The 14,181-nt window shown below is 35.1% G+C and overlaps 1 protein-coding gene across 3 annotated transcripts in view; it reads left to right on the forward strand.

Annotated features, from left to right (window-relative positions):
• Positions 1-14,181, forward strand: part of Utx (Utx histone demethylase) — a 758,689-nt gene that overhangs the window by 292,453 nt on the left and 452,055 nt on the right. The window contains exon 1 of one of the 3 annotated variants that reach the window (XM_090377755.1): positions 3,254-4,175. The exons of 1 other annotated variant lie outside the window; for it this stretch is intronic. The gene's annotated coding sequence lies outside the window, so the exon portion shown is untranslated. Of the gene's footprint in view, positions 1-3,253; positions 4,176-14,181 lie in introns of those variants that run through there. One more of the 3 variants, XM_090377761.1, reaches the window with a different exon arrangement.

Consider the following 14,181-nt stretch of genomic DNA (forward strand, 5'->3'; position numbering starts at 1 on the left):
TACGGAGGCTTCTCTAGCAAACTAAGCTGTTCAATTTTTATGCTTCGAGCTATGCAGCATAATCCATTACGGATGGAATGGTCATAATTTAATCATTACTGAGTGTATAATCAAGTTAAAAATCCATATAATTGTATTATATTTTAAAATTAATTGTTTGTTGTTAATTACATAAAAGGTAAAAAAATGCATTGTTCCCCTAAACGTGCATTTTCTTTGGACAATCCTGTTATGTGGGCAATGTATAAACAAACAGATATAAAGGAGAAACTAAAATTGTTGAGCAACTTTGATTTCGTCATGTGTGTTCAAGATCTTGTAGTTTGTGGTGAAGAAACAGGATCATCTTGATAAAGAATGGATCTCACCATGGATTTGTGAAGGCGAAATCTTGACTTGTCTGCTTAATTACTATGATGAGATCATAAAGCATTGGATGCAGGAAACAAGTTTGAAATTTGATAAATCTGTTTTATTAAAGTATTTGATACGTTTCACTTTCAGTGGTAATTGTATAAACTGGAGCGAGTTACAGTTAAAGGAAAGATTCTTATAACTTATAGAGGAATGGGGGAGGGGGTGAGTTGAAGAATTCAGAACCAGGCAGGCTTAAAGATTATGATACAAAGAGACAGTTTTTCATGGAGTGTAAACTAATAGCCGTTATGGCATGTCTTCCAATGATTTCTTGCATCATTGCAAATAGGACGAAGAAATTTTTTATTCATCTATATAAGTATAAGACCACGGTGAGACCGTCCAGTGATTTCTTGAACCATTGCAAATAGGGCGAAGAAATTTTTTATTCGTCTATATAAGTATAAGACCATGGTGAGACCGTACTCAGAATATTATATTCACCTGCCGAGGCTGCACTTTTTTCTTTTAATGACAACTTCAAGAAGGGACTCAAAGATGGGCGAAGGAGCTACGCGTTATCCGTATGTGGGACAGCTTGAAAGGCGTGGACTGCAAAATAGTTGTTAGTTTTTAGACGCATCAGCCGTTGAAACTTGCGGGAAAAAATACCTTACTGCCTCCGCCCGAGATCGGCTAACTATATCTCGATTGAAGAGGATGTCAAAAATTCCTGCAGTCATTGACGGGACTAAAAACCAGACCTCTCCAAACGAATGACGATTGTCAAAACTGCTGCATTGTCACAAACGACTGACTGCAATGTCATCTTATACACCTGATTGAGGGGTGTAAGACGAACGAGGGGATATAACCTCGCTGCTCTGTGAACAAAACCAAAGACATAGATATAAAACCTTGATGAGTAACAGCCGACTGGATCGTGAAACATAAGTTCAAGAAGATATTGATAGGCGCGTTCTGGTTGTAGGACTAATATGAATGATCAATGGAGAAGTTTCTACGTAGTAAAACAGAGGGTGCGATAAAACAATTATATTCGTCTATCTAAGTTGAAGTGTATATAAGGTTTTTTTTTTATTTACAGATTAAAACAGAACCGGCCCCAGGTCTATCAGCACCCAGTGCGAGATTTTTTGGTGGGCCCTCTCTTGCTATTAACTGAAAAATACTTACTTTTTTATAAAAAAAAAAAAAAAAAAAAACAGCAACAATGTACGAAAGCTCCTGAAGGATATAATCAAATACTGTATATTATGTGCACATTATATTATATTTACATACACATATTTAGGAAAGAAATAAACTAATCACAGTTTGCTAGAATTGCTTGAATCGGAACCTAAGATTGACTTCATATTGCGACTCGAGATTTACAGCAAATCAGTAATTTGGCGCACTGTGCGGCCGCATCGCTCTATCACCCCTGAAGCCGGCCCTGGATTATAAAAAAAAAAAAAAAAAAAAAATGAATAAAAAATAAAAAAAATTGTCATTGTGTCTAATCTCAAAACATTTTGAAGCTGGCAAATAAACAAAACACTTTGCCTGGATAAACTGCTGAAAAAAGTTTATATATTATTATTATTATTAGCTATATGGTGCAAGGAAGCCTGAGGCTTATGCTGCACCAGCCAAAAAAAAAAAAAAAATCTGAATAACCCCGAGAGAGAGAGAGAGAGAGAGAGAGAGAGAGAGAGAGATAAGTAGACGGGAATCACCAAGAAAGAGAAGAATGATGATATCCAGTTCAGGATCCTGGGTGTGCCAAGCCCATACTCACCAGATGTGAGCCCCTGGGGTTAAATATACATTTGCTGTCTTGTTTCCTTCTAACTATCCTGAATATTGATTAATGTGATATTATCCCACGGGCTCACATCTGGTGAGTATGGGCTTGGCTCACCCAGGGTCCTGAGCAGGATATCATCATTCTTCTCTTTCTTGGTGATTACTTTCTACTTCTGACTCTCTCTCTCTCTCTCTCTCACACACACACACACACACACACACACACACACACAGGGTAACTCAAAAATTTGTTTTTGACTGGTGCAGCAAAAGCCTCGGCTTCCTTGCACCATATGGCTTATAATAATAATAATAATAATTATTATTATTATTCATGAATATAACATTGGATATAGTAGGTTTTGGTTGGTGTATGGTGTACTCCCGTGATCATTTAAATTCGAATATTGTTGTTTGCGTACTTGTAATTTTAAAATCTTACTTCGAACGTTTCATTCTTGTGTGCTGCCTCTAATTTGAATTGTCTGTATCTATATCCCTGTGTTATAACTCCTTGGATTGTTAATTTCGTAGAAAGGGGAAACTATACAGAGAACTTGAAGGTACATGCGGTATTATCTGAGCGCCGTCTGGAAGTGGTACTTTTTGGAAAGTATGTCATTAGGTTTATAAAACGTCTCAGCCGACTGCAACGTTCTCGTTTATCGATTCAGACCTTGGAAAGATTGCTGTTTGATGTGCACAGGTGGGGTATATTTTAAAAAAGAAGATGATTTACTGGTGTTACAATCGGTGCCTTGATTTGAGTGTTCCGTGTGTAATTACCGCCCTTTAACCGTGATTTTAGAACTGGTGCCAAGACAGTATATGACGTTCCCTTCGTGCTGCATCGGAATATCGACATAAGCGTGCCTCCGCGGACATTGGGATGCTCCCAGATCGAAGACACGTGAGCTCTTGTCCCCTCCATCTTGAGTGGGTCATGCCCGATCTCCTGCTGCACTTGCTCCCCTGCGGAACAAAGAGAGGCACCGAGTGCGTGATGAGAGCGATGGGGTTGTATCTGCGCATGCACGGCATGGCACTGCCAGCAGTAGCTGGGCTGTCGGGGACACAGGTAGAGGCCGAGCTGTGGGTTGCTTTTGTTGGATTTCGGAGAGCGTGGGAGCGACGCTAGCGGTAAAGGTTTGGGCTGGCAAACTCTTGTGGGACGGCGAAACAAATTCGAGGTTGCGAACGTTGTTTTGTTTTGTATCTGCAGAATATGAAGAGTTGCTGTTCTCGTCATCGCTGACAGCTCTAATGTGCGGAAGAGCGCACGACTCCATTGGGGTTGCTGATTGGTTCTTCCATTACGTTTGCTTTCGTTTGCTTTTCCCCATTCCTCTCCCCTCTCTCCCTCTCTTGTTTCCCTGAAGCTCCTTCCGCTGTCGCCCGTGTATCTCTCTCTCATCAACTGGAGCAATGGTGCGGCGCATGCGAAGCTACAACAGCATGGATTTTTTGTAAGAATGTTACTACTTTCGGAAAATAGTGAGGCCTTACGCTCTTTAAAATTTGGTTTATATTAAGAAGACAACCTACCACTGCCATATATTCCTTCCTTTGAAACGATCACTGCCATTTTTAGTGTTCCGAGCGGGCGATAGCCAACGTGACCCTCCAGCTGCCAGGGATGGATCAATAGGACACATTGTGCTGCTGCTGCCACTGCCAGGTAACAAACACACTATTCTGCTCGTGACGATATGACCGTCCTGCGAATAATAAATCGTATTTGACGTCACTGCCAAAGACAACAATTTTATGGATTAGAGTAGATATGGTTTGATATTCCGTTTTTTCAGTCTTGTAGTCATTTGGATAAAAAAATTCCGTTAATAATATTAAACGTTTTGTTGCAAACTGTATTTGATTTCGATTTCTGTAAGCTTAGTTAAAAGCCATGGATATTACCACCATCAAGGTTACTTAAACTGTAAAGGTCAGTGGACGTTCAGACGCCAACCCTGTCGTCGTCTTAGAGAGGAAGTCGTGTTTTAGAGGTAAGTCAATCCACTTCATATCTAGACTTCACTGTCGCGCTGACTAGAAAGTAAGGGAGGCCTATTTCTTCATTGATTAATGAACTTGTCAGATTTAGCGTGCATAATTTTTAGAATGATGAATTAATTTAGGCCCATTGTTTCTTAGGCAGAAGGTTAAAAAAAGTGTCGTTTCCGCTGTCGAATAACAATAATACCTTTAACTCTGTAAGTACAGAGTCTATTTTTACTGCTATCATTACAGATAAGATATCACCGTGATTCATTTTGGACCTTTTTGTTCACTGTATGCAGTATAGAAATTATCTGCAGTTTTAGTGCGTACTAGGCAAGAAGATAAAATACTGTTTCTTCCGAAAGGCAGAATATCAGGTTTTCTTTTTATAATTTAATTAAAAATGTATGCGCCCATTCTCTTATTGCACGACTTTCCACCACCTAACGATGTTATCTTCATTGTGATTCATGCTATCTGCATTGTTTTTTATTATCATTTTTTATTAATCCTTTTGCAGATGCTTCCCTTGAAAAATTACGTGGTTAATTCTGTTGCAGTAGTACTATCAGCAGACGACATAATTGAGTAAACAAATAAGTAGAGCCGTTTTAAATAGAATGAATGCTTTATCGTATGGTGCGGTCTTAAAATAGTGTACTTTCCTTCCACCCCCCCCCCCAAAAGGGTTTTATTTTTATTTATGTGGGTGATGCGGTCATAAGCTTGAACTAGTAGAGATAGAAATATTGACTCTTTATCATTTGTTCAGTTAAGCAGCACTGCCGTTGGGAAATAAGAATTCTGACCATTACTGATATGATTCTTGCACCGAATGCCAAATTTGATAGCAGGTTGTTTCACGGCATTCCATTTTCTGAGACTTTGGGACTTCCAGTGACAAAGCTGACCTTAAATTGGAATGAAATTATACTTACTCTTATCAAATTATTTCAGGGGGTATTTCAGTCGCATACATTGTGTTTGAATACAACACCCCTTCCTATTTAGTTAATATCACCAGTATTTGGTAGATATAGTATTCGCCATATACTCTAACTCCACTCTTATTGAACGTAGCAGCTTAGTTCAAAACAAATATTGTGTAATTTACTTTTCCACGCCATCCATGTTTGCCCTTGATCATTTTGATAAGCACAATATGACCTAAGTCGCCGTTGCACCAGGAAGCACTGATAACAATTTACTACAGGTTTTGTAATTCGCACCTGTAGTAAGTTTGGTGAGGTGTACTATAGATAGGAAAAAAATGGGGGGAGGGGGGGAGAAGCAAAGTAACTTTTTTCCGCGTTTTTGCCAACTTGACTTCTAGCGGAAGTTTTCACCCCCCCCTCGAAAAACTAGACTACATTTGTTCAGTGCCATGCAGACTATATATATATATATATTTATTTATATGAGTAATATGGAAAGAAAGAATAATAAATTGTAACAAGCAATACTTATGGGCCAATGACATAATGCATAATTGCTCTAGCAATTATGCATTACGACCATAATGTGTATAAAATGTTTTGTATAATATTGAAGATAATATAGAAGGTAATTCAAGCAGACAATAATGATCTGGATTTAAAGAAATGCCAGGGATATATACCTTCTATATTATCTGGATTTAAAGAAATGCCAGGGATATATATCCCTGGCATTTCTTTAAATCCAGCTTGTTATTGTCTGCTTGAATTACCTTCTATATTATTATCTTCAATATTATACTATATATATATATATATATATATATATATATATATATATATAGAGAGAGAGAGAGAGTTATGAATCACTGGAAATAGCTTACAATAATTAATTGTATGGGTAGAAATATACAAAGTAGGATAAAGACCAACACCTTCAAGTTCTAAGCAGCTAAAGAAGAGTGTTAGTTGAAATATAATAATATAAGATAAATTTTAATCCCAACAAAATAATAAGCTTTGAAGTTTCATTGAGAGGGATGCCAACCTAGAAAAACATATAAAAGGGAAGTGTAAGAAAGGAAGATATTCAAAACTGAAAGAATTTGAAAAATGCTAATGATCTGATTAATGTAATGTGATATAGTATACATATTTTATATGATAATGATTTTATATACATCATAATGTACAATTTATTAATGCTAGTAATATGCATTACTAGCATTAATAAATTACTAGCATTAATAAATATGACTAAATTGTTAATTTTGTGTAATTTATGCAGTTATGTGACCGGTAATAAGCAATAATTTTTATTTAATGTATTGGATGAATATTAATGATTTGAATAGCAGTGCTGGGAAGAAAGCAAAGTAAAATCGGACATCATAGCACAAACTTCCTCAGAGAACTGGGATTATGTTTTGTATATCTCTGTTATTGCAAGAATATCAAATAGAAAAGTAAGAACAGAAAACATTTTTGAATTTAGAGTATGATTTTGGCAAAAATTGTGGACCCGACTTTGGACCACATGTTAATATATTAATAGATGTAATATTAAAATGTTTGCCATAAATTTAATTGCTAATTATGAATTATATTTGATGTAATGAAGTATATGGGCAAAATTTTTTAAAAAGGTGTACATCCAGCCAAACAAGACAGTAGTGTAGTGTAATGTAATGTAGAGAGAGGGTGAAAGTGACCACCAGTTAATGGTAAAAAAAGGTGAAGCATAGAGTGGTAGTAATAATATTAAATATGACAGATAACAGTTGTATTCAGCCTGCCTGAGTATTGCAACTTTCCAGTCATAAGAGTGCTGAAAAGTTGCAATACTCGGGCAGGCGGGGGTCATAAAGCCCATCCTCCAATGGGAAGCCATATCTTGGTTCCTATTATAAGTTGGAAGAAGGGTAGACTGTGTATAATATAGGGATAGGAATCAGCTTGAGGATGTGGAAGGGTGAAAGGCAAGTTTACAAAGCAAAAAAGAAAGAAAGAAAAGAAGTACTAAACTGCCAAGGCAAGCTGGGATTGCGTGTCCAACCCACGAGTGAAAGTCGTGGAGAAATGTAATATGAATGGAAAGTTAATGGTATACTGGTACATAGTACACAGGTTTTGAAAAAGAATAACTTTGAAAAATATACTGCATGAAGTAAATTTTTTTTTTTTTTTTTTTTTTTTTTTTATGAGAACCCCAAACACGAGAGGTATTAGAACCTATAGTACTTAGTGCCGTGCTTGGGTTGGAGGTTGAAAAGACGAAAGAAGATATTTGTTGATATAAACGCAAATAAACGTATACTGTAAAATCCATATGTTATTAGAAATGCCAAAATATACTGATGCCCCAATAGCAAAGAAAATTATTAGTTTACTCTAGAAGTTGAAAATAAAATAAATTGCCAATACCAAAATACGTTAATGCTCAGTAGTAAAGAAGAATAAATTAAAAGAAACAAATTCTTTAATGCTCAGCGTGAAGGAAAAATATTAATTGAATTAGAATTTAAAATAAGCGACATAGTTTGAATGCAAACAGCTGTATACCTAATATGAAATAGAAAGCATTGTCAATTCAATATGTTTCCACACTAAATATGCAAGAGTGCTGGTGGTAGTTAAAATATTTACATAATATCTGTATAATAGAACTATATTGTAGGTACTAGATGAATCAGCAAAATTTTAACTTCATAATTGTCTTATTATAACTGAAGCATCCCACAGTTGGCACTGTTATGAATTACTGAGCTAACAGTTTGAATAGTGGGCTATGAACATGATTGTGTAAGTCTAGTAAGAAGTGATGGACTTTACAAAGAAGCCAGATAGGAAAATTTTAAGTGCATAATTGTTTTACTGTAAATAAATCACCCCAAAGTTAGCTGTAAGGGCATTGTTATGAATTTTTATATCAATATTATTAGTAGACTAAGAACATAACTATTTGGAGCCATGCAGGAGATAAGTAATTCAACTGGTTAAAATAAATCAAAATCAATTTAAAATTAAAGTAATTTTTAGACTGAAGTCCATGCCTAAGCAATTAAACTTCCTAACCATAATGAGCATATACTTAAGTATATCTATAAGAAGAATGTACTGTATTACAAAATATAATTCAGTGAAGATATGTGTGAAGAAGTAGTGGAGTCCCTCAGGGTTTTGTGTTGGGCCCATTTGAATTTATGCAAATTTGAATTTATGCCCTCTCAGGCGATTATTCTGAGCAAGAGGAAGAATCCCATCAGCATTGAACATGCTCAAACCAATCACGGCTTTATACACCTCAATCAGATAACCTCGCAGATGCCTAGTCTACAGACACTAATTTGCAAAACTTAAGCCTTTCTTTGTAATAGCAACCTTTTGTTCCATTCACTAATCTTGTTGCCTTTCTCTGTACTTGTTCTAACAGCTCTACATCCTTTTTAAAATGAGGCCTCCGAACCTGTATACAGTGCCCAAGGTGTGACATGACCATTGCTTTATACAAGAGGATAATCACCTCCTTATCCTTGCTAGAAAAATTCCTGTATATCATTGACAAGACACCATGAGCTACTCTTGCAGACCGTCTGCACTGCTCAGAAAACATATCTGCCTGCACAATTACCCCCAGATCCTTTTCATTCTCTACCACTGTCAGTGTAGTACCACAGAGTTGATACATTACTCTGGGTTACTGCTTCCCATATGTAGTACTTTACATTTGTCAATGTTAAACTTCATTTGCCACCTCTCAGCCCATCTGCTCAACTTTTCTGGATCCTTCAATTAGGCCTCTGGGGTTGGGAATATTCATATTCATAATAATTACACAATACACCAACCGATGTTATAAATAGTGTTATGTTTATTAAAATAATGTAAATAAAATAAAATAAAATTTCAAATAAAACTGATAAAACTGACTGTACAATGACAGATCCTGTTGCATCAGCAGCAACAGGATCTGTCATTTTTAAGATTCTGTTGCAGCAGTGTACTGTCATTAGTGTCATTAACAACCCTGCCAACCTTTATTTTCTCCAAACTTGGACATTAAGCCTGATATACCATCATCAATATCATTTATAAATACAGAAAACAACAATGTTTTCTGTATAAATACAGAAAACAACAATGGACCCAACACTGAACCCTGTGGGACTCCACTAATAACATTAGTCCATAAAGAGAAGTGTCCATTGATTACCACTCTGTCTTCTCCCACTCAACCATCCCTTTATCCATAGCAGCAATTTGCCTCCAATGCCACACTGCTCCAATTTGTGCAGCAGTCTGCAATGTTGTTCAACAGTATCAGAGGCCTTTCTAATATCCAAATATATGATATCAAAGTTATTCTTTGCATCCAGTTCCTTTGTGACTACATCATAGTATCCAATCAAATTGGTCAGACAAGACTTTCCCTTAACAAACCCACGCTGTGTCCGATCTATAACTGAAGTCTCGTGTAGATGATCTGCAGTGCTTCTTTAACCAGTGCCTCCAATACTTTCCCTGGAACAGAAGCTAATCTACAGGTCTGTAATTACCTGTGTCTCCCTTTGATCCTCCTTTGTGGATTGGGGTCACATTTGCACATCTCCAGTCCATGGGTACCTCCCCTGAGTCCAGGGAAGCTCTCATAATTATGGCTAAGGGTTTGCTTAAATATCAGGCTTAATGTCCGAGTTTACAGATGATTCAAAGGTTGACAGGGTTGTTAATGACGGTATGCCTCTCCAAGAGGATCTAGAAAAGTTGGGCTGATGGGCTGAGAAGTGGCAACTCAAGTTTAACATTGACAAATGCAAAGTACTGCATATGGGTAGCAGTAATGCCAGAGAAACATACCAACTGTGTGGTACTATACTATACTCAGGATAGTGGAGAATGAAAAAGATCTTGGGGTAATTGTACAGTCAGTTATGAAGTTTTCTGAGCAATGCAGACAGGCTGCCAGAGCAGTCATGGGTTCTTGTCAATGATATGCAGGAATTATTCTAGCAGGGATAAGGAGGTAATTATCCCTTTGTATAAGGCGATGGCCACACCTTGAGTACTGCATACAGGTCCTTAAGGCTTCACTTTAGGAAGCTGTAGAGTTGCTAGAACGAGTACAGAGAAGGGCAACAAGGCTGGTGAGAGGAACAAAGGGGTGCTCTTACCAAGAAAGCTTAAGTTCTGCAGATTGCAGCATCTGGAGACTAGGCACATGTGAAGTGATCTGATTGAGGTGTATAAAGCCTTGAATGGTTTGAACAGGTTCAATGCTCATGGGATTCTTTCTCTTTGCTCAGATTATGAGCCTGAGGGGACATAAATTCACATTGAGGAAAGAGTTGTAAAGTTGATGTGGAAATTTGCCTTTGGCCAGCAAGTGGTTGATTGCTGGAATAGACTTCCATTTATCATTGTGGAAATTGATAGCTTAAGTAAATTCAAGGAAAGAATGGACAAACGAATGGATGGGTGAAATGGGAAGGGTTTTTTTTTTTTTTTTTTTTTGTTTTTTTTTTGGCTGTGCTGTTATTAAGCTTGCTTTCTTGCATCATATGCCTTTACTAGTGCTAAAGAAAAGTTAACAAAATACATTTCTTAATGATATAATAGGCAATTTATGATTGAATAAATATATAAGTAAGAAGGCTGTCTCTAATCCATATATTTATTCAATCATAAATTCTCTATGATATCATTAGTATTCACTGAATTATGTTTTTTCATGCATTGTTGTACAGCTATACTTACTTAAAATTGGGTTTTTAAAATTCTTTTAAATTTATTTTATTTTTTTACTTCAATCTACAGACAGTATCCAAAGCTTGAAAGAAGCTTAATAATAAACTCATGAAACATAAATTGAATTTTTTTTTTTTCATTAACAAAGATGATATATTTTAAAATGATCAACTTAAACTTGTAGAAACAAAAATAATAACATGAAAATAAGATTAAAATGAAAAGTATCAATTTTTAAATCTCCTTAGCAAATGTTTATTAAATTGTGAAAGTTATAAAAAAAACTAAAGTCCAGTTGTTTCTTATGTCTTCTTGTGGGGCGGAGGCAGTTGAAATTAATGAATTTTAATAGTGTTTTTTTTTTTTTTTTTTGGTTATAACACGAATTTAAGAATATAAAAGAATACTCGAGGATCCAAGACCATCTTTGACTTTCCAAAAATGGTCAAGAAAAATTGCTAACACCTCCCTTGATAACTGATTAAAATGAGTGAGATATTAAATTGCAGCCAAGTTATAGGGAAAAGTTATACTGTTGTTAGATTATAAATTTACTACCAAATCACAAGAATTCCAAATAAGTGAATTGTTCTAATATGTGTGTGTTATCATATCCTAAATTTTTATTAAAAAGTCAAAGTTAGTAAAAAAAAATTACAACATATTCTTTTTTTAATTAAACAAAGTTGTTTCCCAGCTTAGTGACAAATTGTACTAATATGATTTTTGTAGCTTCTCATGCAATAAAAATCACTCCTAAATCACAAAAAAAAAAAAGTATTAGTAGTGGCAAATAATGCAAGAATGAAAGCTTATACAGCATCACCCCCCCCCCCCCACCAAAACCTCCCACATTACTTGTCTATCCCCCTCCAGTAGTTTTTGTTTTTCCTTGAATTTATTCAATCTACCACCATTTACAAGAGATGGAAGTTTATTGCAACAATCAACTACCCACTGGCTGAAGGCAAACTTCTGCACATTATTCTGAAACCATCCCTCCTCGATTTGAATTTGTGGTTCCTTGTGTGTAGTCCGAGCAAGTGGAAGACTGCCATCAGCATTGAGGATACTCGATCCATTAAAATTTATTTCTTGAAAGAGAGAGAGAGAGAGAGAGAGACTGCCAATTTTATAATCAAATACCATGGTACTAAGTTAGTGAATACTGTGAAATGATACAATTGTACATTTGGAAGGATTAAATTTAAATCATTGCCTATGTTTAAGTAATATGTTAATGTGTTTAAGTAATAAGCAGTTGTCTGCTTATTACTTAAATATGACCCATCTCTGGGTCATTTCTCGTTAGCATTTAATAAGGGACGAAGATTTGTTTATCAGTTTGATTCTAACAGAATGGTTTAACGAAATCCTTTGAATCATTTTAAAGATGATCCCTGGATAGAGTAATATTGTAATTCAGCTAATAAAATATTGTGATTTAATAAGTCTAATGCTGAATTAACATCAAAATAGATGACATCTTGTACATTATCTAATGCCATTCTAAGATCCATGTTAAAAATTAGATTATTGGAAAGAGGTTCACCTACCATGTTCCTCGTGTAATAGATTGGAATACAAAAGAAGTTAGATAATTGTTCAATTTTGATATTTTTAGTAATTTTTGCTAAGCTATTACTGAAACAGATTGCACAATAATTGGTAGATTCTGACTTAACTCCTCTTTTATAGATTGGATTTAGGAAATTATTGAAGAGTCCAGTGGTTAGGTAGTCCCTGTTCAAAATGAAAAATTTATTAAATAAAAAAAATTGCCAAAGAATTCTATAAAAGAGTGTTTCCAAAGGAATGTTATTCGGCTATCAAATCACATAGGTGAATTCAGAAATAATTAGTTTTAATTTTACCTAAGATAGTGCCAGTTGAGAAAAGTATCTAATTTACCTAAAGGAAAAGACAACTTTATATTCCTTTACTATCCAACTTCAAACTTGCAGAACCAACTTTTCTTCTTCCTCGTTTATTTATTCAACTTCTGTTTTCTGGAACAATCTTCCTTCATACATATTTCCTGAAAATTTTAATCTACAGAGGTTCAATTCAACAAATATCTTCTTTCACCATCTAAACCTCCAACCCATGCACAGTACTAAGTACTATAGATTCTAATACATCTCGTGTTTGGGGTTTTCGTAAAAATAAATAAATAAATAAAAAAAATAGGATGACCAAAAGCCATCTCAATTACTCTTCACACTGAATTAGTAAGCTGGCATTTAAGTTATGTCAGGTTACTATTTGAGTATAAAGAATATTAATATAATTCTCATAACATTTGGTCAGTGTGTTCTTAGTTAACTTTCTTAAAGGGTTAAAGTTATTTAAGTGTGCTATATTTGACGTCAGTCTTTTTAAATGTTTTGTGTATATGTTTCTTTTTATTAATCATTCTTATTTTAACTAAAGTATATTAGCCTTTTCATATTTTCTGGTTTTAGAGCACATTCAGTTAGAGTAAGACTACCAAACCAATCTTGCAGTGTTCTGCATAAGAGCTTGAAGTAGATATTCTCCTTTGTTTATTTTGTCTAGCTATTATGTAGTGTGGTCACATGCAGCTTCTTGGCATTTTTGCTAATAATTCAGTGTTGAAATAAATAATAGAAAGAAAGTGAAAAGTATGCAAATGAAGACTGTAAAGCTTGTAGTCATTTATCTGGGAGTGTAATTTTCTATGTAATTTTCTACCTGTGCCCTTGCATACCAAGAAAATTTTTAGTTATAATTTGGCATGCATGTACAGGCAACTATTCAACTTTATAGATTTTATATATGGACTATATAAGTATATACTAGTGAAATATTGAACTGGCATGTCATCTTGAAGAGGTATTAATTTTAATAAATAATTTATACTAGATAATATATATAAAATGGTGGTATAATTTTTTTTTTTTTTTTTTTTTTTCAATTAATCTTACAGGCCTGCATGTTATCTGTAAAGAATTTAATAAGCAGTTATCCTTAATGACCAACATATTTGAATTTAAAAACACATACAGCTATTTCCTGATCAACATAACTATAATATCCAGAGTGTAGGCTGAAAATTATACTTTCAGATAACCTGAGAACAAGCTTCACAGTCTTCATTCATAAAAAATTTTCACTTTTCTTGTACAATTTATTTCAATATTTTGAGCTATTAGGTTCCAAAGGACAGGATTGTCTGTTCTGTTCTAATTTCCCAGGGGCTCACATCTGGTGAGTATGGGCTTGGTACACCCAGGGTTCTGCACTGGATATCATCATTCTTCTCTTCTCTTGGTGAGAAGACCACACACACACACACACACACACACAC

This window comes from Mastigoproctus giganteus, chromosome 1 (genome assembly GCF_048544385.1).
Source record: "Mastigoproctus giganteus isolate SK-2022 chromosome 1, ASM4854438v1, whole genome shotgun sequence".
Lineage (NCBI taxonomy): Eukaryota > Metazoa > Arthropoda > Arachnida > Uropygi > Thelyphonidae > Mastigoproctus > Mastigoproctus giganteus.